The 23,730-nt window shown below is 39.4% G+C and overlaps 1 protein-coding gene and 1 long non-coding RNA gene across 3 annotated transcripts in view; one reads left to right on the top strand and one right to left on the bottom strand.

The window, feature by feature from the left end:
- CDK6 (cyclin dependent kinase 6) overlaps window positions 1-23,730 on the top strand; it is a 141,901-nt gene that overhangs the window by 67,882 nt on the left and 50,289 nt on the right. The window lies entirely within an intron of this gene.
- LOC121066182 lies at window positions 10,772-22,855 on the bottom strand. Its single transcript, XR_005817561.1, has 4 exons — window positions 22,555-22,855; window positions 21,030-21,078; window positions 13,728-13,779; window positions 10,772-10,861 (listed from the first exon to the last, which is right to left on the bottom strand). It is a non-coding gene; the product is annotated as an uncharacterized LOC121066182 (long non-coding RNA).

The raw sequence follows: 23,730 nt of genomic DNA, 5'->3' as shown, positions 1-23,730 counted from the left end.
ACAATCTGTGAATGCGGGGTTTTCCAATAATTACAAGAAAGTTGATGCTGTACAGATATGTCAGCTCCACAGCCACTGTCACATGTATGCAGCATTCTGTTCCTGTTACGGAAAGTTTATTTATTCATTGATCAACATTCGAAAATGGTTTTAGGTGAAAAGCGCTGTCAGTGGACAAAAGACCATGACGTCTTCATTTTCTTTGAAGGAAGTGGTTCTTCCAAGTTCTTCTTCTTTTGCCTGTCCATGTCTCAAAACCCTGTTTGGCTCATACTGAGCACAAATTCCAAAGCTTAAAGTTCCGTGGCAATATTGACACAGAAACACCACAGACTTAGAAGACAATGGTCTAGTAGTATAGAAAGAACTGTTTGGTATAGTACCACTCAGAAGACAAAACAACATCCACCATTTAGAGGTGCTTAACGGCCTGCAGTATTTTCACTGTCATTTGTATGAGAGAAATTTAGAGCATAGGACAGAATGTGTGCTTTTGGTGAAGTGAGCACAGCATTGTCTGAACTCATGAGGAATTCATTTTCAAAGAAACATGCATCCTCAGAAGATTATTATTTTCTTCTTTCATACAGTTTACAGAAAGACAAATGTGTATGGGTTGTCCACTGAGACAGCTGCAATGATCCCCTGTTCTCTTACAAGTTTCCCAGGTGAGAGGATAGTGATATGCAAATTGAAAAGGCATTTGGCAGGTGGGATTTACTGTCACTTTTGAATAACACAATGATGGTAGCAGATGGTAGTACTCTGGAAGTTAAAGCTTAGATACAGAATCAAAAATGAGTGGGGAGAAGCACTGGGTGATATCTATAAGTATCAGTGAAAGGAAGGGTCAGCTGTGCTTCCAGAACTGTTGCGCGTATTGAGATTGGTAAACCCCTGCTCAGACTAAATGAAAAATTCTGCTCAGTGGAAGGCACGGAGAAAATGGAAAGCAAGTGCAAGATATGCCATGGGTGCATGGGAAAGAAGTTTCTTCCCTTAAAAAAAGATAGATCCAACTTGCTACAGTATTATTGGGAGTAGCAGGGAAGCACATGGCTTCTGTTGTGCTCAGACATCAGCACGGACTCAGGCCATCATACGGCATAGATCTGCAGGGATCGTGATACTCCTGACAGGAATCAGAGAGACTTGGAGTACTTGGTTGATGGATGAAACTCTCCTAATTGGGAAGAGATCACATCTTTCTGAGGAAAAATTGATGATCATCTGTCATAAGTTAAAAATTCTCAGTGGCTTAAAGTGTTTGCAAAAGTTTTCAAAAAAGGGGGTTTGATACTTCCCCAGAGGGCTAGGAGAAAGTAGAGGGAAAAAATCAATACTGAATAAATTCAGAGTTTAATACTGTCCAATGCTGACCTGAAAAAAATTGAGTGGTGAATAGGAAAAGTTCACCAATGTCCAGCCAGTCCTGTCTGAGCACCTAGCAGGTATGTGTACATGCTGCCAAAAGAAAGTTGAAAAAAACAGTAGTGATGCATCCTGGTTAGGATAAAACTATGAAAGTCTGTCCCAGTGTCCCTCAGACAATCTTTTGCTTTTAAATCAAGAACCATTTCTTGGGTATCTCAGAAGAATATTTGAAAGAAAATTGGACAAAGAAAGAAAAACTATAAGGGGATTTGGATGGCTGCATGAATATCTCCTGATGTAAAAATTCTGTAAGTGGGATTTATCTGATCAAATGTAGATGTCTACCTCTAACCTAGTCAATGGAGCCTCATGGTAATCAAAGGAGATCTAATCAGTAAAATCAGTAAAATGAAGTGTGAGTTATCTCAGCTTAAAGAAGACATTAAGCATAGGTCAGATGAATCAGTCTCTAAAAGTGCCTACTTCTTTCCATTGACTGTCAAGAGTGACCAGCTGAGATGTGAACATCTACATTGTAGTCAGATCTGAAGTCAGATGAGATGAATCCAGCCCATGTCGGGCCTGATACTGTTGCCGTCTGGGCTTTTCGCTTTCTGTTTGGGATGAGTCATAAAGAACATCACTTATCAAGAATTCCATCAAGATATGGGCAGAGCTGAGACAGTTCCCAGTGAAATGAAGTCTAACTGAAGCATAAAAGCAGAGGTATGTTTTGGATAAATCTGTAAAAGCAATTAAACACTTTTCTGGAATATATAGCTGAAATAATAAGAACCACCACCCAAAATACAAAACATATGCAAGGCCAGTTAGGAATCTAAGTTATGTGGGTGAGCAGGTTTGACAGAACTCTAAGTGGAAGTGCAGAAGAGCCAGTGGTGAGATGTCTGTGAGAGAGAGAAGCGATGGGAAGAACTGCAGAAGTACATACTCACACAAGTCACACACAGACATCAGTACAAATATATACAGCAAAATGGTGAGAAAGCTGAGACCTTCTGGCTGGAGTATTTGGAGTAAGACCTAGAGGAAAACTATATCCTGCTGTTTTATTTGTTCAGGGACACAGGATTTTTACACCTTTTATAAAGCAAAACAAAGAAATACATGACTTCCATCATCACTTCTTGTCAGTTTGCTCCTCCTCCCCTAGCCTCTAAGAAAAGTAATATGGGAGTTCCCTATACTAATTGAATTTTCAGGCAGAAGAGGCTATGAACCAGTGCAGCCTAAGGATGTTCCATCTTCAAAAAACATAGAATGTTTTTTCTTCCATGTTATATATTGTTATACGTTGTTATATATATCGAAGAAAGATTTTGAGTGTGAGAAAATACAAGACCTAAGTCTGTGGGAGTCTTACTAACCCCAAACGTAAGCTTGAAAATGAAAGCTATCAGGAGCTGCCAATATATATCTTTGGGGCTACCATGAATCAGTTAAGACTTTACAGAGTGGTATGAACTTCTCGTAATACCACTTAGGGTAATAGTTTTCAGAGAATAATAAAGTAATGTTTTTGAACCTGTTTGGAATACCAGTAACATTGAGATACAAACTAAGTGTGAGTTTGTATTAGCACTACTTCTACTGACTGGATGTATGGAAAAGGCAAAGTAGCTGTTTAGTTCACTCTGGCATAAAGCCTGGCACTTTTTAGGGGACGGTGACAAAAATTTTTAGCATTCTTACAGGGTTCACTGCAAAGTATAGAAAACAAGTAGTTTTTCCACAAAATGTTAAGACCATTCTTCATTAAAAAGAAAAATGGTTGTGCCACCATTTATTTTCAAGTGCTTTCTATTGGTGTGACCGAGTTCTTCAAGGGCAAGAAAGGAGCAGGGCATAGATTTCATGTTAGAACTTAAAGAGTCATATTAAAGGTTTTGAAATTTCAGTGAAAAAGCGGATAGGAGAACCCGTGAATATTTTTTAATTTGGGGGGCTAGTTCTTAATGTGTTTCGTTTGAATCAAAGTATAATCAAACACACTTTTCCTTATTATTCTGTATTTTTAACCTGCTTCAGTGTGAGTACTTGAGTAAATTTGTTCTAATATTCACTAAGGGCAATATATATTTCTTCTCATGTTCATTAGGGGCAGTTCAGTTTTGACTACCTTGCAAATATATTACTGATCACTTCAAAGAAGATGCTTCCATCACTGGTACTGTAATTTCAATGACAGTATGTCTCAGAAAAATATTTAGCTGGTGCTCTTCAACTCTGCTTTATTTGGAAATAGATTTGTCACATTTTTCTTACATGTTCTGACTCATGTTGCATTTGAAAGGACAGAACCAATCAAGTCAGTCTTAAAATGAAGAAAATTGCTAGAAAAATTGAAAATCATTGTGTCCAGTTTAATATGCCGGGTTGATCTGGATGCCGTATTACATTAAGAAAAAAATATATCTCAAAACATGCTCTGTATAACATCTAAACTGAGAGGATCAGAATAGATGTGTATCTTCTTAATGTAATAGTATTTTCCTTAATTTTGTTTACATATTTATATTCCGGCTCCATAAAATGAAAAACAGCTTGGAAACAGCTTAAAAATTGTGAACGCTCTCCTAGGCTATGTATTCTTACGGCTATTGCAGTGCATCATAACGGCCATGCACTTCAGCTGGTATGAATCAGCATGGCTTCAGTGGCCTAAGCTAAATTATAAGGTGAATAAAAGGGACTGTCTTTAAATCAACGATGATTATTTTGTATTTGCTCTATTTTTATTTTCTATTTGAATGTTTTACTTGCCCTTTTGTTTCTCTTTCACTGTCTGATGCTGGTCACTTTTTAAAGAGACACTATTGCTTTGAAATGAATGGAACTATTCAAGTCCATAAAGACACAGCTAGCACTGTGTAGATTCAGTACTACTAAGCTATGGATAGATTTAAGTGATTTGTGACACTAAAGACATCCTGCACCTTATGTAATTTAAACACCAGAATAATTAAATAAGGAGGGGCCTGTGCATGGTATCAGTTCGTGTGGGAAAATATGCTTCAGTGACTTACTGGCACTGGTTTTGGAATGTGGCATTTAAAAGTACCTTTTTACAGTGGGAAAGAATTTGGTCAAGAATAAACAGTCTGACCTTGTTAAATGGACCAAAGTCTGTGCATAACCTAGTTCCAGAAAACTAGTTTTTACCAGTTTGTGGGGAAAAAAAAATGTGTCTATAAAAAATGCAACTAAATTTTCTAGAGACAAAATGATGTAGATGGAACAGAGCCAAATAGATTGTCATTAAACTATGGACTTTTCTGGTTTGTGCAAAGTTGGCTATGAACTTAAAAGATGGTTTGAAATGTAATTTCAGAGGGCGTTAAAAGCAGACAGTGTCATACACTGCACCGAGATGAATTCAAGTTGTGTATGGGACTAGTCGATGATATTTGACGTATATCAAATCCGCTTACAGATTATGATCAGTATCTGAAAATGTAAAAACCATGAATTTTCAGTAAAAATGAATTTATAGTACAAGCTAAGTTTTATACATGAAGCCTGTTATCTGCAGGCAGTCGCTTGACTAGCAAAGATCCCTTTGATACAAAATAAAGACAAAAAAAACTGCGGAGCAAGAAAATTACTTCATTTTGATTTTAGCTTCAGGTTTTGCTGAAGGTGAACTGACACACTGCTGTTGAATCTCCAGGGTATGAAATCCTAGCTTCAATGCAGTCAATGGAAAACATCCCTTTAATTTCACTGTAGCCAGGTTCTCATTCCAGGTTTTCATATTCTATTTGAAAAATATAGGTACTTTCTCTGAACAAGTACTCAAGCTGCTTTGGACAAGTAGAGTATACAGAGAGCAGTAATGACCTACGGAAATTGTATTTGATGTAAGAGACTGTCCAGCTCAGGGGATTTTATGACAGAGTTCCCACAGGTACTTTGCAGAATACAGACCCCTTTTCTTTTTCTAGTGTTAGTGCAACAGTGTCAAAATAACAAATTAAACTTTTCGAGGCCTTGCAGGTGATTCATTTTCAATGCACGAGTGAATGAAAAATCCTACAACAGTTCAAGAATATGAAGAAGCATTGAAAGGCATTGTTAATACTTCGAGTACATCATTTAAAAATTATAGTAACCAGGTGAGGTCCACTAACCCAACAATCAATGCTACATAAAAACAAAAAATGTATCCATAACTGTGGTTATCAGCAAAACTACTGAAATGGTAATATTAAATTAATTTATTATTAAATTAAATTTAAGCTAGATGGTGAAAAGTGCAACAGATTAAAAAGTAACATTAGATAAAACATTTGAAATATAGAAAAAAAGAATGTTTGTGTCAGGTAAATACAGGTTAAAAATTAGAAAGTGTGCACATTATGTTTTGACAAGTTTGGATAAAGACTATGTATTAAGCCAGAAAAGAAGAAAGCCTCTCTCAATGTAAACACTTTTCAGATTTTTATAGTCAATGTAAACATCTTCTGAACTTAGCCTGAGTTTCCTGAATTCTGTCTCGCTCTACTTTGTGTTTGCAACATCAGCTATATATTTACCCTGCGGAGAGCTCTGGAGGCCCTAAAAGGGGTGGAGTTCCCACCCCGCTGTGAGGAGGCTCTGTGCAGATTCCGTGTACAGTCGCCTTCGACACATTGACTGTTGCACTGCTCCCCTGTCAAACCGTCTGGTCCCCTAGCTAAAAATGGGACTCATACCCTGCTAACTCTGAAGCTCACATTTATCCCCTTCTGCAGCCTTTGGACATTACCACAAGCTCACAGAAAAGCAACAACAAAACCTTCAGCTGTTCTCAGAACATGCAAGTGATGATATTTTTTTTTTCCAAAACTTTGTTGTTTTTTTTTCCTTACTCCATGTGTATATGTTCTCATTTCCCTTATATTCAGAGTAGAATGTGCCATCCAGATCTGTCCAATAGCTTCAGCCCTCACCTTTTTAAAAGGATTTTTTTATCGAGTGGATTCACCAGGAAGGGATTAAACAGCTGTTGTTTCCACTTCTCTACATCGTTAGTGTGCAGAACAGTGTGCATATACCAGGTTGTCTGATTTACATTAGGTTCGTTATGTGACTAACGCAATAGACAATAGCTGTAATTAAGCCCAGAAGTCTGAAAAGACAACATGATATGGGACAGACAATCATTTATCTGTAGAATCTAATATTTTCTTCTGAAGATTTCTTACACGTTCTTTCATGTGTGTGACCCATTTGGAGCTGTGAGCACAAACCTCTTGATAATTCCTGGTGAGACACATGCTAAAATGGAGAAGGGAAGCCCTTTCATCCTGATGGAGCATTCATTTCAGGACTAAAATACCCTGCTCTGAACATTGCTTTGAGGATTTCACAGAACTAATCTGTCTGTGTAAGCACGTTGTCCAACTGGGGAGCTCAATAGAACTGTTATATCCTGCACTCTTTCACTGTAGTCTTCAGGAAATTCTCCTTTGCATGGCTTGTATGTGTGTATATATGGAGCTGGGACAGTATTGACATTGCAAAGGATTCCCACATTTGGCCAGTGGAACTGAAGATAGTGGGCTGTAAAGATGAGGGAAGTTATAGGACTATCCTATCAGGTGAAGCTCATTTAGAGAAAAGATGGATTTATGTTTTGACATCAGGAACGAACTTGCCTACAGCTAAGCTTTTGCTGTCATAATTCCCTCAGCAGAGATGATTCACTTTTAAGACCCCCTTGTCATGGACCAGAACGTCACTGTGTTAAGGGCAAATTTCAATCAAGATCTAGTTTTCTTTCATAGCCTTTTTTGAAGACATTTATAGTATTGTATATTTATGGCCAAGCATTAAATATTTCTACTGCCACGATAAATTCCTAGTTAATACATTAATTTTTCTTATTAGTTCACAAAATGCTTCTAATCAAGGGTTTTAATTCTATCTCCTGTTCCTCAGAGGAAAGGAGATTTCTGGAAGGTCTTATGTGAGTGTGTTACTCTCCTGAGACATTTGTAAGCATCCATGTGCAGTTATGTATATGGCTCTTAATTCTCGGGGTGTTATCCTTTCAGGAATTCAATTTAAATACATGTAAATTAAATTACAGAGTTTTTACATTAGCATTCAAGCTTATTTGGCCAGGGAGTGAAAATGGGAAAGGAGTTTGGAATTGTAGGAGGAGCTTGACCTCTGTTGCATTGTAAGTGACTTGCCATAAGCATGCTGTAATAATTTTTAAAATTACACTATTCTGTCTAGCATAAAGCCCATCCTACCTCTTAGCATTTTGCTTAGCACACTTCCTAACATCTTTATTTCCTGCAAATACTGTATATTGGCACATTCATAGCATTATGTGTAGTGTAAATAGAGGGATCTAGGAGGAAAAGAAGCAAAAAGAAAGTGAGGAGGCATAAGACAGGGCCAGTGAGTGCTTCAACAGGGAAAATGAGGCCAAACAAATACAATGACAAGGACTTTTTTGTTGTTGTTTTGTTTTGTTTTGTGGTGTTGTTTTTTTTTTCTATTATTATTATTTTGTGTTGCTTTGGGCCAAGGAGTGTTTGAGTTCACTTTTATTTCCAATTGCTGCTTTGCCTTCTGGACAGAAGATGCTACTTTTTTATAAGCAAACAGTTTAATTTGCCACATAGCTGAAATTCTTTCCTAGTGAATATGTGAAATATTATACCCCGAATTTGCAATTAATGTGACAAATGGCATCGGTTTTGTTCTATTCTTTGCTAAAGGTGCTTCACAGACAGAATCATTCCAACTCAATTATGTACTATTTTAAAACTAATTAAAAGACATTCCAGAAACTTTTTAAGTCCTGCCTTCATCTCGACTTGCTTCATTATCTTTGTGCCCATGTGGCCACAAAAAGAAAATCTTGTTGGTATTTTTCATTCCTATGACGGGTTGATGCACGAACTAAGCAAAACCACTAATATCTATGTTGATCACTTGCAGACTCAACATGGCAGTTATACCTATTTAATAATAGAAAAATGAGTGAACTTCAGTAACATTTGTTCAGTTGCCATGGAAACCATAGGATACTTGACTGCCTTTGGACCCCCATCCTTTGATATGCCAAGTGAATTCTGTGAGTTTTTAATGTCCTCATCAGCTATTGAACCTGCAATCAAAATCAGACAACAAGAACTTAAATCCTGTGACTTGAAGACACGCAATTTCTATCTTAGTTTCATCTACTTGAATTACCACCTATTCCAATGGGATTCCTTTGAATGGGCTGCAGCAACGAAGATGTAAACATGGAAATTTAGGCCCCAGCTCAGTGTGCTGCAATTAACTCTTATGGGGGAACCTTACTGCCGGCATCAACAGATGCTTTCCTTAGCAATCAAATGTAGTTGTTGGGTTGTGGGAGGCAAACGTTTGTATCATGTTAAAAAGTTCAGCATTAGTCTAACCTCAGCTGAAAAAAACGGCACTGGTTTTTAAGAAAAGAGCAGAATTGGCAAACCTAAGCCCGCACAGCCAAAATCCCATATGACACAGTATTTTGAGTCATAAGGTGACCTTAGTATGAAAAGCAGCTTCAATTAGATGTCTATTGTGTTTTCAAATATAGAAGAATGGCTTTGTGTTCAATGGATTGCCCCACTGATTAAGACAAGGAAGCAGATGCTGCAAGGGCATATAGCTGGAAAGAATTTCATTTCTCCGTTTTATTATAATTCAGAATATATTCAATGTATCAGAGCAATTAATACGTAAAAACCCACACAAGTATTATGACCATGAGAATTTCCCAATATTCATAGGTGCCGGTACCTATGCATAATGAAACTCCCAGCACCTTCCATGTCCCAAAAAAACAAGCAGAAAGGATGGGGGAGGGAGGAGAATCATGAAGGAAAGTCTTTTTATTTTCTTCTTTTCACGTGAAGGTTTATAATTAAAGGGGAAAGTAAATTAATTACATGAATATTAAAAGGTTACTCTTCTATTCTAACATTTGGTCACAAGTTGTCTAATGAAAAGGAATGCAGGCTGGAGGGCTGCCATGCCTTTGCTTCTTTCTGCAGAGGGCCACAGGCTGAAGCAGTGATTGTGCGTGACAGATTCTGGGAACAATGAGCCTGCGCACAGATCATCCAGATGGAGCATGCTTTTCTAAATTACACCAACAACAGGGTGGCCCACAGGCAAACAAAATAGTTAAACAATACATAATAAAGTTTTTATTTGGTATTTCCTGTGAGCCTCTGCCAGTTGCCAGGGAGTGTACTGTATTTTTCTTTTGCTGTATTAATTGTTGACCACAACTGGCAAAGACCCAAACTAGCAGGGACAGATAAGGGGGGGAAAATGGCATCTGGACACTAAAGCCTCAAGTGTACTGGGAAAAAAAAGCACAAAAAATTACAGCATATATCTGGAATTTTCCAACTAACGATGTGCGGATGTGGTAGCGCTGGGGAAAAAGAGCCAAACTGAGCCTGCTTTGTTCACTAAGAGAGGCCCCCCTGTAACATTCCTTTTAGCTGTGCATATTTTGGCTTCAGTTGTGCAGTTTTAACTATATACTGTGTATGGAGCAGTTCAGTTGTTGCTGCATGAATCTAATGATTTTGTTACAAGAAATAAAATGCTCTCAATGCGTATGCATTTTCGTTGTTGTGAGATGTTTAAATAGAGGCTGTGTTTTAAATGTTAAATTATAGGTGTTGAGTTTTCAGAGGGAAGAGGGAGAAAAATTCATTAAGTATAAGCCATCACTGCAACAGCTGCAAGGAGGAGACCCTCAGTAGCAGTGAATGCTGCCTTTTAAAACTCATCAATGAAATCAGTACTTACAGTTATCTGGTTTAGGGAAAAGCCCACAATATAGCATTAACACTTGGATAAAAACAGGAGGTTGCATAAACATGCTAGTTTGATACTGTTTTTCTATTTTCTTTGTCATTATAAACAGTTAAAGTATTGGCATCTTTCTAAGGAAGTTTTATACTCCTGATTCACTGTACACAGTATAGTAAGTGATTTTGCCACTACTAGTACACAGCAAAGAAAATAAACAAGAACAGGTTGCTGTTATTCTCTTCTACAGTTAAAATAGCCTTGCAGATATTATTAGGCAGCCTCTCCAAAGAAGGTGAAAGGTGGTGTGAAGACTATCAATGTGTATACAGGTGAAAACCAACTGCATTAGGCAGTGACAGGGTTTACAGCTACAGCAGGCCTGCAGTTCAATTGACAGGGAGCAAGTTCTTGATATGAGCTTAAATCGTCATATATTTATACTGCATTTTTGGATTTACTTGGACCATCTTCTAGTCACCAGCGGCCCTTGTTGCCACAGGCTTGTTTTCACTTCCCAACTCACATGCTCTTTCTGGCATTAAGTACTTTGTTTTTTCTTTGTTTGTTTTTTTGGTTTTAGGGCAGAGATTTTTGTGATTGGTTTTAGCTGCAAAATATGGAAGTCATCTATTCCATTATTTCTTTGTATGTGTGCAGTTGTCTTCTGTAAAAAAAAAAAAAAAAAAAAAAAAAAGGAAGAAAAGAAAAAAACATAAAGGAATTTATTCACTTGATACTATATTCATACGCACACTGCTTATCAACAGGGCTGAACCTATGGATCACTAATGTAGGTTTCTTCAACTTGAGCTCACAGAGTATCTGGCTGTAGTGGAGGACTGTCATAAATAGCTGACTAAACTAGGAGGCAGGACACATTGCCAGTGGATTTCCCAGATGTTTGTCCCCGTTCATCTTCCAACACACAACTACTGGTATGTTTTCCCCTTAAACCTGTTTTTCTACCTCTCCTCCAGCCCCACTGCCTTTCTCCACTAGATCTAACTCCCACCCCAAATCCTCTGTGGAGTCTGCTTTCCCTGAGCACCAGGCATGCCCCTCAGTCACCCCAGCTTTCAGCTTCAGGCCTTCCTCAGCAGTCCCTGTCTCCATGTGGAGTTTTTTTCCTGATCCCAGTCTCATATGCCTTGCTGGTCGTTCTTCCTTTTTCTTCCCTCTGTAGCTCATAGTCTTCTTTCTCAGCCAGTTTCATTTACCCCATCTCTTCACACACATCCAGCCCTGATTGTTCTTAAACCCAAGAAGGGGATGTCTTAGTCATCTCTTAATCTGGCTTTCATACGCTATTCCCCTAGTCTGTCCAGCTATTTTCATCTCTGTGGCTGAGTGCGATAGGTTCCCCTTCAAACATGGGATGGGGCATTTATAGCGTAACAGGCTGTCTGCACAGTCAGAAGCTTGAGATGCCATGATGTCCCGCTGAGCTCCCCGGAGCTGGCCTGAAGTGTGCTCATTCAAACCAAAACCTTCTGAAAGTGCAATAATTATGCACTAGTGCAAGTCCTTACTGAGCATGTGCTGTTTTTCAGATTTATAACATGGCCAAATTTGGAGGCAAGTTTTACAGGAGTGGCAGAGAGGCCAAGTTCCACAGCCTTTGTTCCAAAATGTGAGGGCACCAGAGCTTCTCAAAAACAAGGTCACCAGAATTTAAGATGTGCAAACCATGTATTTTTCCCTAGCCTCATTCATGGAAACCCCTGAACTACTTCAGCTGAAATATTCCAATAAATCTGAGTATAAGCCAGAGAGATGCAGCATGGAAAATATTATTGTAATCAGTGAAATTTTGGTGAAGTTATAAGATGCTGAATAGAGTAATCTTCAGTAATACGCCATGCTAGCAGCTTGAAGGTGTATATACATGCTGCTCATGATTGTTTTCCCTTACCATAAGGAATCTGGAGAGTTTTGAGAATGTCTCAAAGAAACTCTTTGTTTCCCTCAGTAGAAGCCAAGGTGCAAAATCACTTTGTTTTATTTATATATGTGCTATTCCCTATGCACGGACCCCTTCCACATACCCTTATAGCCAACTGTTGTGTATTCTACCACGTGTGTAAAATGATTCTTACTCACTTTAAAGACACTACACACTTCCAGTCCCTAATGGCATCTATAAATAAAACGAATGCACAGTTGGGGATGTCAGTTTGTCACAAGCATTCACAGTAGTGTAAAAACACTGGTCATGAAAAAGATCAGATCTATGATAGAAATGAGTGTTGTTAAGTACTGATCACTGGCAGGCATGAGACTCCATTGAAGTCCCATTGAAGTCAGTGAAGTTCAAGAGCAGATCTATGCTTAGTACATAGCCATACCAATATCAAAATTGCTTTAGATATTGTCTTTTTCTCTCATTAAAATAAAAGTCCTAATTTTCATAAAATCATAGAATGGTTTGGGTTGGAAGGGACCTTAAAGATCACCCAGTTCCAACCCCTGCCATGGGCAGGGACACCTCCCACCAGACCAGGTTGCCCAAAGCCCCATCCAGCCTGGCCTTGAACACCTCCAGGGATGGAGCATCCAGAGCTTCTCTGGGCAGCCTGTGCCAGTGCCTCACCACTCTCATAGTGAAGAATTTCCTCCTTATACCTAATTTAAACCTACCCTCTTTTATTTTATAACCATTACCCCTTGTCCTATCACACATGCCCTTGTAAAAAGTCCCTCCCCAGCTTTCCTGTAGACCCTGTTTATATACTGGAAGGCTGCCCCGGAGCCTTCACTTCTCCAGGCTGAACAACCCCTGCTCTCTCAGCCTGATAATTTTTTTTTTCCATTCTCCACCCAGCCTGCATTTGTGCTTGGGATTGCCCCGGCCCAGGTGCAGGACCTTGCACTTGGCCTTGTTGAACTTCATGAGGTGGTCACAGGCCCACCTCTCAGCCTGCCCAGGTCCCTCTGGATCAAGATCCCTCTGTTCCCTTCCCTCCTGTGTGTTGATCGCACCACACAGCCTGGTGTCACCAGCAAACTTGCTGAGGGTGTACTCAATCCCACTGTCCATGTCACCAACAAAGATGTTAAACAGTGCCAGTCCCAATACTGACCCCTGAGGAACACCACTCATCACTGATCTCCACCTGGGCATTGAGCCGCTGACCGCAACTCTTTGAGTGCGACCATCCAGCCAATTCCTTACTCACCAAGTGGCCCATCTGTCAAATCCATATCTCTCTAATTTAGAGACAAGGATGTCATGTGGGACAGTGTCAACCACTGCACAAGTCTGGGTAGCTGATTTTTTTGCAACCTAATGAGCTATTATTCAGCATAAAATATTTAACACTTCACTGGAAGTCAGATTAATTAGAATAGGCTTCATTTCCCATAAATGTACTGTTTCCTTGTCCAGTCTAAAACAAGGCAAGTCTTTTAAACTTTGAAAAAAAAAGCATATTTATAGATTAGTTATTATGGGAGTGGTAAGTAGTCTGCTTCCTTGAGATGTAATTGATTAAAACTACTTTTGTACCTTACATGTGAGCTACAACACGTACATGACATTCCTGTGTACAGCATTTCCTGGTGAACTGTCATTCATCCCGAGTCCTAGAGACAGAAATTGTAAGATAATTAAGAGGTCATCTGCAGTACCCTGCATTATTTTTCAGGCTGAAGATTATACCCAGAATTGTTTTAAGAAGTACTGAGTCTCCACATAATTGCTTTCAAGGCATATTGCCAGACTAACACTTCAATTATTCAGAAGAAGAAATAAAGGCCTCTTTCATTGTTGCTGATAACACCTTTCCTGCATCTGAAAAGATGTAAAATCCATTCTGTTTTTTCAATAGTTGTGCTGTTCACTTCTGTTTTCCTTTTGCTGGGTTATGATAATAGATTATTTTATCCTTCTTCCTACTTCATTTCAAACAGGTTTCATTTTCAGATCTTCTTGCAGTAGCCCAAAACAAAACTATGTTTATCTGGTGTTTAAAGATGCTTTGTAAATAAAAAAGCTTAAGAAGGGGTCATTTAGATCCATGTTTTGTAAAAGCTTCATATTATAAAAACTAACTTGGGTCTAAATTCAGCATGAGAGTATCCTTCTAATAACAACCATACTGTCTACTCTTGTAAACATTTAGTTTCTGATCCCACAATCATTAATGATTTTAAACAGCAGTAACATAACCTCATGATATTAACAACAACCAAAAAAGCTAAAATAAATGTTCTTTTTTCCCATTATAAAAAAAATCTTTTTCCCTGCAGACTGCCATTTTCCAAGAAAAATAGATAGTATTTGTTAAATGGAATTTTATATTCTCTAGAAAATATAGGGTATTTCTAATTTCTTGTCTCTAAACTACTTTTTAAAATAATAAAAATTAAAAACAAAGGCAGAAATGGATATACATGATTCCACTGTCTAATGATGTCTTCCTCTAACCACCCTAAGCTTCCTCTGAAATAAGTAGGAATTAAATGTGTATTTGGAGTTAGGGTAGTGCTTTTATGGCCTGTCCAGTTGTGTGCGTTTTTTTTTGTTGTTTGAGTTTTTTGTTGTTGTTTCTTTAACACAGACTAATAACGTTAGCTTTTTCGTGCATGACATTTTTGCCTCACAGAAATAGGTGAGGTCCTATCGGCTTTTTGTGAACCTTCTGTGTACCTTTAAGTTTAACCCCTTGGACCATGCAGGATCATTAGGGACTTCTGATCTGCCCCTGTCCCAGAGCTGCATGCTCCTGGGCCCGGTCTCTCTGCAGGAGCTCTAGCTTCTAGCTCTGCTTTTCTCTCCTCTCCTCCTCACCATCCATGGAGTCATACGATGAAGGATTTCCTGATGACTAGAGCATGTTATTTACATGAATTTCTCTGACAGTTCATTGAAGGGGGTATATATTGCCATCCCTATATGGCTGTTAATGCTGTGGAAGTTTTTTGGAGGTGACGGGCACTCTTATTTCCTTGCAATGAATATGCAGGTAGATTTTTGCATGGAATGACTGCTTCTCAGTACAGATCTTTGTGAGGAAAAGGCACAGGCAAGCATCATCATGATGATGGAGAAACACATATAGACTATGAAACTGATTTTTCCAAGGCAATATAGTCAACTGGTGGCAAGGCTGATGTTCTCACAAGGGCTCTTGGCTCCCTCTCTCAGACCATTAGAATACTTACACTAGCTCTTAAGTATTAGTTTCTATTTGATTTATTCTTCCTATTCAAGGATGGATTACATATTGAGATAAACAGTTTAGAAGACCTTTTTTTCGTGTCTATTTTTATCATTTTTATAAGGACTCTTCCTGGAGAGTTAGGATCCATGAGTGATTCACAGAGCAGCAAAAGGGACATGACTCAGGAGGAGACCTCCTGCATGTATTTTTCATCCTCAGGCAAAACCTTTTAAAGCAGCAGATTTCCATTCCATACTGGGTGCTCCCTCGTGGTGTGTCTCCACCACACCAGTGGCAGTTCAGCCTGTCTTTGAGCATCATTCCTCCCCAGGAGTCTCGAGGAGGAGGGATTGCCACTAGCAGCAAACAACGCTGCTACTGATTGGTTAGGGAGAGCTAAAGCATTTCTGTGTAAATCGGATGTTTCCTTCTCTCCTGGAGGCTCAGCATGCCCGTGTTTCATGATCCTTGTGCCTATAAACTGATGTCCATTGCCTGAAGCTGGGAATGTTCACTTTGTAACATGCAGAGCACAGCTAAATCCAAATCTGGAGTATTAAAAATACATCTCAGCGCAGCAGCTCAGACAGCAAATGCAGAGTATGTATATTAGTGCACACTTCCTTAACCAGCCCTGAAATCAGAGTCTGTCAAACAGATGCCTGGAAGTGGATTTGGACTCTTAGAGAAAGTGTTTCCTGTCTTAGACCTTTCTGCACACAGTGTACAAGGGGTTAACAAGGGAGCTACTTTGCAAACAGAGGCAGAAGGTCATTGGCGGCAACAGCAAAGACTCCTACAGCCTGCCATGGAGAGCCTTTCACCCGGCATTTCCCACCCAGGGGATTGTAAACATTGGCTCGCAGCCATGGAGTCCTACTGAACTTCTCTTTGCTTTCAGCATATACATCTATGCGTCTTAATGGACACTGAAGCACGGCAAGTTAGTCCTGCATGTGCAGAAGGAGAGAGGGAGCTTCTGTTCAAATTTAAGAGAGGAGGGAAAGAGCCATTACTCACGCTGGAATTTGAAAACATAGAGATATGCTTGTTCAGTGGTACTTCACATGTAACATAGCTGCTGTTCTCAGGCAAACTTTCTCAACTCACTGGAATGTGTAGAATGCTGTCACTTCATCAGAACCCAGAAGAGCTCTTTTATCTGCCATTTGTTAGTAACTAGCAATATTGTTCTTATCTCATTGTCCTTTAGCCTGATGCAGTGTCCTCAGACATGAGAACTTGTAACATGAAAGCACTCATTACCTTGAGCATTCCTTTTTGTATTGTCTGAAGCTTTTATCTCTCCAGATTAAATAAGATGCTTTTTTGTATCAATTTTGAGAGAGATGAGTCATCTGTAAAAGGCTGTTCTGCAACATCATTTTCACAATAGAACATTTTACATTTTTATAAGACTATTACCACTCTGGAGGAGTCCTCAGCGATCTAGACTAAGTCAGATCTTTTTTGCCCAACTGATCTATCCATAATTAATTTCCTGACGTAATCTGGCTTCTTAAAAATAACAAAAAGTAAGAATACAAACTTTAAGGTTAGAACTGGGAAATAAAGCTTTGCATGTTCTAGTACTGGACCAGCTATAATATTCTTGTTGTCCTGCTAAATCTTCATATTCTTAAGATCAGTTTAAGTCCTCTAGCACTTAGCAAGGGAACAAAATTTCTTTGGGGTTCTTTAAAAAAATTGTGCTTCACTTTGTACTGCGAATCATAAGTTTTGGCCAATGAGTGGTGTATCAAGCAGCAAGGGAGGCGATGTTGCTTTTCTCTCCACAGAACAAAACAGAGTGCCACCCTCTAGAGCTTTTCTGAGTACCATCTATTAGTCAGAGAGAGAGAATAAATTCTGCCTAGATCCAAGGTAGACTCCAGCCTGGTTAATGTAATTAATGCCTGACTTTATTTTTATCCAGTGTTGGTCTAATGTAAAATGCATACACATTCCAGAGAGCAGTATCCAGAAACTCGGCTCCTCGCCCCTTCCAGCTGATTGTCCTTAAGCACTCAGCTACTTTCAGACACAGTCTTGCCCCATGACTCATATACTCCTGGCAGAGTAGTGAGTTGGCTTCAGCAAAGGCAAGGAAAGAGCTGTCACCCAAAAAGCCCCTAGCCTAGTGGTCAAATTCTTTTCTTGGACGTAGGAAGTGCCTGTTAAGTCCCCTTCAGGCTGTGTTTCCACTTTGAGATTAACATAATAACATCTGTAAAAGATGTTAATGTAGATGCAGACATATATTGCTTCCACTGCCACTCCTAGTTGTGGGCTTCACTTAGATGGGACTCCATATGGACTTCTGTGGAGAACATCCAGGTATCTAGAGTATCTGCCTGCCTAAACATACATCACACAGTAGAGCTTCAGCTGAAACACGGGTGCTTGTTTCTGCTATGAAGGTCTTTATAAATATGTGTGACCGTCTACACTGAATACTCACAGACACTTTCAGATTAAGAAATGAATTTAATGAGCAACGATGTCTACAAAACTCATAACCATGGAAGGTCAGTGGCTAGCGTCCAACATTTTGATGGGTCTGAAGCCTACAAAGATATTTAAATATGATATACTGACACCCTGAAGACTCTTCTTAGCCTTCCTGTCCTTTCTATCTAGTCCTTGGCTTTGCCATGAAATTGCAGGCCTACAGCCCGTCCTTGTCCTGCTGATATTTACTTCAAACCACAACTCATTTCTAATGATCTGTGATGCATTCATGTGTGTATAAACACATATACCTATCTGTCCATTGCAGACAGTAAGTTCATCTTTTTTGTTTGTTTGTTTTTTGTTTTTGAAACCTTTATGGTTCCAAGCCTCTGTTTTCATTTATCCTTCCGCATTCATGTCAGCTGTCATAATAGGACTGAAGTTTGAAGTAGTGAGGGCAGATGCATCCCCAAGAGGAGCTTCTACTGCAGAGAAGCTGCCTTGTTTGCAACCCTGGGTTCCCTTTGGGTTTTGCTGTAATATAGGAGGTTTAACTGTAAACTATTGCTTCACATGAGTATCATCGGCAGATGTTGCTCCACCAAACCTTTAATATCCTATCAGTGACACTGGTACTTTGCCTCCAGGCCCTTCCTTGAGCCATGCTAGAGCCTGTATCACTAGCAGCACGAGCTTCTACTTCCAACAGGGACATCACTTCACCAGTCTTCTTTGGAGAAGGAGAGCTGTGTGGCTGCGTAACGCTGCATCAGGTGCTGTACGAGCTCCCACCATACCACACCATGCTGCTTGGGAAAGGTTACAGCTCTTGGTGCCACGGGTAAATGAGTGTTTCTCCTAGGAGTTGATGGGACATATCAACGAAGAAAGCCCAAAGTGACAACAATAATTTTTAACAAGAGTTGCTAAAATGTAGCCTCATTATGGAAAAGTAATATGAGATTTCTCTTGTGTACCAGCTTTGAAAGTTACCCAGACCAATATCTTAATTGTAGATGTGCCAAAGACTACTCTTGTCCAAATCAGACTTTCAGTACAAAAGACATTTGGAGAAATATTTTCAGATTAATTGTGACTGAGCTTATTTTGCCCTTATTACACATTCTGGATGAAGGCTAGGTAAGCTTTACTCAGCAGCTAACCTGCTGATGCACACGTCCTCTGCACACACTGCCAGATGCAAAGATAAAACTCTTACTTACATGCATGCACTGATTGTTATTTGCGTCTTTACTTTCCTATACAGGTCTTGCCATTAACTCAAAGCACAGCAGTAGCTCATAAGTTTCGTTCTCAACTGAATGGAAACTGTATCCTGTAGAAGTTGCTTGCACCAAGTTTCCCCTTCTATAAAGTCCCAAGCTGGAAAACTTTTTTTCATAAAAATCTATAACAATTCCAGTTCCTAGCAGAATTCTGTGTTAAGCTGTCACACAGGGGTTACACATGCCTGTAAATGGTTTGGATTCTTTCCGTCTTTTTGAAAGTGACTCATTTGTTCAGGCCATTTTTGGTGTTCATATTTAATTACAAATTTTAATGAGAAAAATGATTTTTTTAAATTCTACCTTCTTTCCCATCTGGAAGTAGCCATAGAGTCTGCAGTAAAGCCTATCACCTAGATAACTGGCAGTATTTATTCTATTCTTTGAGACTGCGTTTTGTTTGTGCATCATCTCCTTTTGTTAAAGATGGTTTGAAATAGAAGAGTACCCAAGCTCCATGGGAGAGAGGTCTGTGGTGGCCTTCATGGTTTTGCTTTATTTAGGTTTCTCTGTTGAGAACCAAAGCCTAACACAGTGCCCCAGGAAGTGGGGAGACTTTTTTCTATTAACCAGACTGGTTTTCTAGTAGCAATGGAAAGCTGTTCTTCATTATAAAGCCAAACCCTAAGTGGCAAGGCTCGGATTCTCTAGTCTAGCCATGATGAACTCGGAAAGAGACCAGGCAGTCACAAGGGCATCTTCGGGAAATCTCAGCATCCCCTTTTCTTGGAGCCAACCATGGTTTGCTTCTTGGTACAAGCTAGAGCTACATGGTCTCATTCTCCCAGAGACTGGGCATAAGTGAGGTGAGAGACCAAAGAAAAGATGGATGCTACCCAGCTCAGTGGGAATATGGATGGTACAAGGTGAGTTGGTTTTGTGGCTAGCTAAACACGTAGAGCAGAGCAAAGCAACTGGAACAAGGTTCAGGATCAGATACTAGAAATTGCAACCATTTCCTCAGCTAGCTAATGTCAACAGGTGACTGACATGAGTGGCAATGGGCCAGATTGCTGTGGCCAGGTCCAGAACAAGACGTGCATTCCAAGGCACCCACGCAGGCTGCCATCTTTTTAAGGCTTTTTTTTTCTTTTGGTATTGTGCAAGGAATTCTTTCTTCTAGTAGGTGTTTGACTTAACCACGTAAGAAATCAATGGTGTTTATTTCCTCCTGCCGTTGTGTTTTTTTTCAGCTCTGAGGTGGATTATTAGAATTTCCTCTTTCAGCCTAGAAATTTCATTTAATTATTGGATCTTGAAGCAGGACTGAAGAGTGGCCACTTTTTTAAAAGCCCATCACTCTCAATGCCTTTAAGTATCTCTGTATAAACTGCAATATCAAGATAGGCCTCATTGCATGCAAAGCTGACCACTTCTGTAAAAAACTGAGCCATCCCATATTCCATGGAAGACTGCTCTGCACCTCAGAGATTAAGGCATCATGGTTTTGATTTTAGTACATAGCAAGCATTGGCAAGTCTTTCTTACACTTCCATGGGCTCTGAACCAGGTATTGTGATGATACTGATGTTATTTTTGCTTCTTTATTTTTATATAGAGATAAAACACTTTTCAAGTGAAGTGTTAGGTATTCTCTAAGAAACGTTCTCTGTATGGTATCAGTACAGAATTCTATGAAATATTGTGCTTAATGGAAATATATTTCCTTGTATTATCTTTGAGATAAGTTCTGTGTTCTAACTAATGGGTGAAAATATTACATCATCTTAAGAGCCTTTTCCTTCCTAGTAGCTGTTTCACGCAGCTGCTTAGTGCACAGAGACTCTTGAGGTAAAAGCCACTGAATGTAGGTAAAGTGTCTTCCGCAAGTATTTATATATGCATGTATGATGTGCAAACGCACACACACATACACACACACAGACATACACATACACCTAACATGCAGTCATGCTCACAACGGATGTACCTAGAAATATTCTCCAGCACTGCCATCACACTTGGTTATGTGGTTCTTCCTAGAAATAAAAAAGCAAAATTCTGATCAGTTTTGTGTGCATAAACCATCAAAGAAATGAATGGTTTCTTTATATGTTAAGTTATCTCACAGTTGATGCTAAATCTTGCTTTCATCAAAGCACAAATGTTTTAACATAAAAAAGAAGAGCACACATTCTAAAATAACGACTTGGTAGTGGGTGGTATGTGTGATCAGGATTTTTCTCTTCTATAAATAGATGTTTTTTTCGTTGATCATTTAACTAATGAAATAGTAAGAACCATCTTTCCACTTTTCACAAAGCAGGTAATTAAGCTTGCCTCTAAAACTGATACAAATGTGAATAAAGAGATAAAACTGTTATTACCGTGTGCATTTCGTAAGACCCATACGACTCAAAAAGATGTCATTTATATACAAATTCATATATATATACAACTTTTAGTCAAGGAATGAATTACTTTCTGAAAGCCACCAGGGTAGTTTGGTTCATTTTTCTGTAAAAGGGAAACTATTTCAATGTGTCTATAAAAAGACAAAATACCATCTTTCTCTAAGAAAGAAACATTCTAACCAGCCATACCTATATCTATATCTGCAATGAAACTGGAAACTGGTTATATAGGAGTGGAGGAACCACTATTCAATAATGATAGAAATTAATAATAATAATAATAATAATAATAATAATAATAACGATAATAACGATAATAACGATAATAATAATAATAATGTTCAGATTGATACTATCCCTGCGAACTAAAGCACATTGTATGATGTAGTGGTTATTACCTGTCTCCATTGCAGTTAGCAATAACATTAGGTCTTCAGAGATAGATTAAAGAGTCACAGGCTCTTTACAAACACAGAATGCTCAGTGAATCTTATAGGCACAGTTATGGGAAAATTCATTAAGACAGTCCCCAGCAAATAAAGCAGACATGCTCCTCTTCCACACCAGGGATGAAAAATATGTTGAAGTCATTGTTCCAAGGCTAAAAAGCCCATGCTACCACTGCTTATCTTGGCCTTATCGCACCTTTTGGACAGGTGTGTTTTGGTAGGTTGCTGTGTGAGGTGCTGTAGGGTGCAATGAGACATCAACCCTCTGTCTTCCTCTTCCCTCTCTCCCTGCTCGCCCCTTTCACCCACCCCAGGCTAACCCTTCCCTTGTCTTCCAGGACCCCCCACACACACAGTTTACCTCTATGAGGTAGGTGTGCTCTGCTGCTGCAGGGTTTTGGGGTGCCCCTAGTGGACGTGGAGGAAGGGGAGGTGGGGAGCAGCCCCACTCCTGGAGCAGAGCAGCCGAGGACAGGGACGTGTGGGTGCAGAAGGGATGGAGGCAGGCATGCCCAGGCTGAAGGCCTGCCTGTGGGATGCAGAGCAGGGCCCGCCTGGGCTGCCTGGGCAGGCACTGAGCAGCACGCAGGGCAGCTGTCAGAGCCTGCAGTCCTGCAAAAGTGCCATCTCCTCCTTATATAGGGTCACCTACCTTCTGGATTGCCTCCTCTGCCCTGCCCCATGCTGGTTGTCAATCACTATTCCAGACTGCAGGTGCTGAAACATAGTATTTTTTAATACTACATTGAATTCATATTAAATAATGCCACACTGTCAGACCAGCAAGGCATTTGTAAGCATTCTCATTTAAGACATTACATTTCTTCTTCTGAGACTCTGTGGAGATTCAGCACATTTCTAGCAAGCAAGAGGGAAGTGTATTAGAGAGAGAGAGTCTGCAGTGGAGATTGAAGCCAGGCTTCAATCAATATGCAAGCCCCGATTTTAGCCATCTGTAATTCAGTTCTCTCCACTAGTCTGTGGTGAATGTGTCAGGCTTATTTACACGGCTGAGGAAAAATTTTCTACAAAGTTTGAAGAAAAATAGGCGAGTCATTTTAGACTCCCAGCCCTGAATAAGAAGCCATGCTTTAGCAGCTCCATCATGAAATTTTAAAGATTCCACTTGAAACCCTCCTGAGCAGTTTGAAGCAATAGGGAGGTTTTTTGTGATTTTGGGGCACCATGAAGCAACACTACAGAATTATATTCTGCATGCTGCCCCATATAGGTTACAATTAAATTCACTTATTTTTACTCAAAAAAATAAAGGACAAAAATAAATGAAAAAAGTAAAAGATTCCCCAAAGGTAATGTGAAAGCCCTATTAATGAGAATTGAACAAAATAACTGAGTTTAAAAGTTTTTTTTAAAGTTACAAATAATTTTTCATGAGGCTGAATTGCTTTAAACAACAAAATGAGCCAGTGTCTAATGGCAAATATCTTGAACAAAATCAGCACCAAAAACAGTACAGTAGAAACCACAATCACAAAAGCAAAAGATTTGGAAGAACTTTATTTGGATTAAAGGATACTTTGTAAGAATTTAAGCATCCTGTTAATTGCTTTTGTGAAGTGATGTCTATGAAAGCTAATATCTTAAGAGGTTTTACAGGCCTCTTCAAAGTCCCTTCAGAAATAATTGGAGTAGAATTAATCACACCCAGCTTTAGATGTCTACAATGAAGATGTCTACATGCAGGCCAGTCAGCTGATTCTCCCCACAGATAGCAAGCAGTTGCAGCATGTGTTCATTTGACCAGTACAACACACTCACTGTAAAATAAGTTGAATGGCACCCAGGGAATACCAGCTTCTTCCCTCTG

Source organism: Cygnus olor, chromosome 2 (genome assembly GCF_009769625.2).
Source record: "Cygnus olor isolate bCygOlo1 chromosome 2, bCygOlo1.pri.v2, whole genome shotgun sequence".
Taxonomy (NCBI): Eukaryota; Metazoa; Chordata; class Aves; order Anseriformes; family Anatidae; genus Cygnus; species Cygnus olor.
Note: the sequence above shows the minus strand (reverse complement) of the source record. Positions and strands in the feature narration are given on the sequence as shown.